Genomic DNA, 1,758 nt, shown 5'->3' on the forward strand with positions numbered 1-1,758 from the left:
GCTGACGCGGAGAAGGGTTTCGTGTGAACAGCCGTTGCACACGAGTCAGTCGATCCTAAGCCCTAGGAGAAATCCGATGTTGATGGGGGCCGTCATAGCATGATGCACTTTGTGCTGGCCCCCGTTGGGCGAAAGGGAATCCGGTTCCTATTCCGGAACCCGGCAGCGGAACCGATATAAGTCGGGCCCCTCTTTTAGAGATGCTCGTCTGGGTAACCCAAAAGGACCCGGAGACGCCGTCGGGAGATCGGGGAAGAGTTTTCTTTTCTGCATGAGCGTTCGAGTTCCCTGGAATCCTCTAGCAGGGAGATAGGGTTTGGAACGCGAAGAGCACCGCAGTTGCGGCGGTGTCCCGATCTTCCCCTCGGACCTTGAAAATCCGGGAGAGGGCCACGTGGAGGTGTCGCGCCGGTTCGTACCCATATCCGCAGCAGGTCTCCAAGGTGAAGAGCCTCTAGTCGATAGAATAATGTAGGTAAGGGAAGTCGGCAAAATGGATCCGTAACTTCGGGATAAGGATTGGCTCTGAGGATCGGGGCGTGTCGGGCTTGGTCGGGAAGTGGGTCAGCGCTAACGTGCCGGGCCTGGGCGAGGTGAGTGCCGTAGGGGTGCCGGTAAGTGCGGGCGTTTAGCGCGGGCGTGGTCTGCTCTCGCCGTTGGTTGGCCTCGTGCTGGCCGGCGGTGCAGGATGCGCGCGCCTGCGCGGCGTTCGCGCCCCGGTGCTTCAACCTGCGTGCAGGATCCGAGCTCGGTCCCGTGCCTTGGCCTCCCACGGATCTTCCTTGCTGCGAGGCCGCGTCCGCCTTAGCGTGCTCCTCCGGGGGCGCGCGGGTGCGCGGATTCTCTTCGGCCGCCATTCAACGATCAACTCAGAACTGGCACGGACTGGGGGAATCCGACTGTCTAATTAAAACAAAGCATTGCGATGGCCCTAGCGGGTGTTGACGCAATGTGATTTCTGCCCAGTGCTCTGAATGTCAACGTGAAGAAATTCAAGCAAGCGCGGGTAAACGGCGGGAGTAACTATGACTCTCTTAAGGTAGCCAAATGCCTCGTCATCTAATTAGTGACGCGCATGAATGGATTAACGAGATTCCCGCTGTCCCTATCTACTCATAACTGGGTTAAAACCGCCAGGAGACCCTCTGATTCCCTGAAGTCAACGAACGCGTCGGGGCTCAGAGGAACCTGAGTGGGGCGGGGACCGTAATGTCCAATCTCGTGGCCTTGTCGTGGCTCTCTGGCTCAGTAACCCCCTTAAATGGGGCGAAGCTAACACGGGATGGGCCGTCCATGCATGACGTTAAACGGCTAGCCCTTAACTGGGTGCAATCCTCACGGTCCGCACTGGCCCACCGTTAATTAGCAAAAGCGGTGGGTGAGACATGGTCGGTCATGATCCCCCGGTACGTGTGGAGACCCCCCTGGGGAACGTAACTCGGGCTTGAGTGCCGCACCGTCTCGATGATGTCAAACTCCACAATATAAGACCCAGCTACCACCTTCAACATCTCTGGGCTGTGGATTTGTGAGGGTTGTCGTGTGTCAAGGTAGGACGTAAAACTCCCGTCGCGGCAAGACGTTAAGTGCCCCCAACCCAAGCGAAAGCAAAGGGTGCGTGGCGCAGGGGAAGCTGCGTAACGAGAAACACACCACCTGTCTCTCCTGAGTTGAGCGCGGCGGCTGGGCGAGGGTATGAGGGTAAGTCTCACGACGATCCTGGGGCCCTGCGGTCTGGCTGCTGCAGTTCCTCACGTC

General features: G+C 58.6%; 1 pseudogene; it reads left to right on the top strand.

Annotated features, from left to right (window-relative positions):
- LOC126316884 (large subunit ribosomal RNA) overlaps positions 1-1,160 on the top strand; it is a 3,005-nt pseudogene extending 1,845 nt beyond the window's left edge.
- The last annotated feature ends 598 nt before the right edge of the window (positions 1,161-1,758 follow it).

The sequence above is a fragment of the Schistocerca gregaria genome, unplaced genomic scaffold (assembly GCF_023897955.1).
Source record: "Schistocerca gregaria isolate iqSchGreg1 unplaced genomic scaffold, iqSchGreg1.2 ptg000609l, whole genome shotgun sequence".
NCBI lineage: Eukaryota > Metazoa > Arthropoda > Insecta > Orthoptera > Acrididae > Schistocerca > Schistocerca gregaria.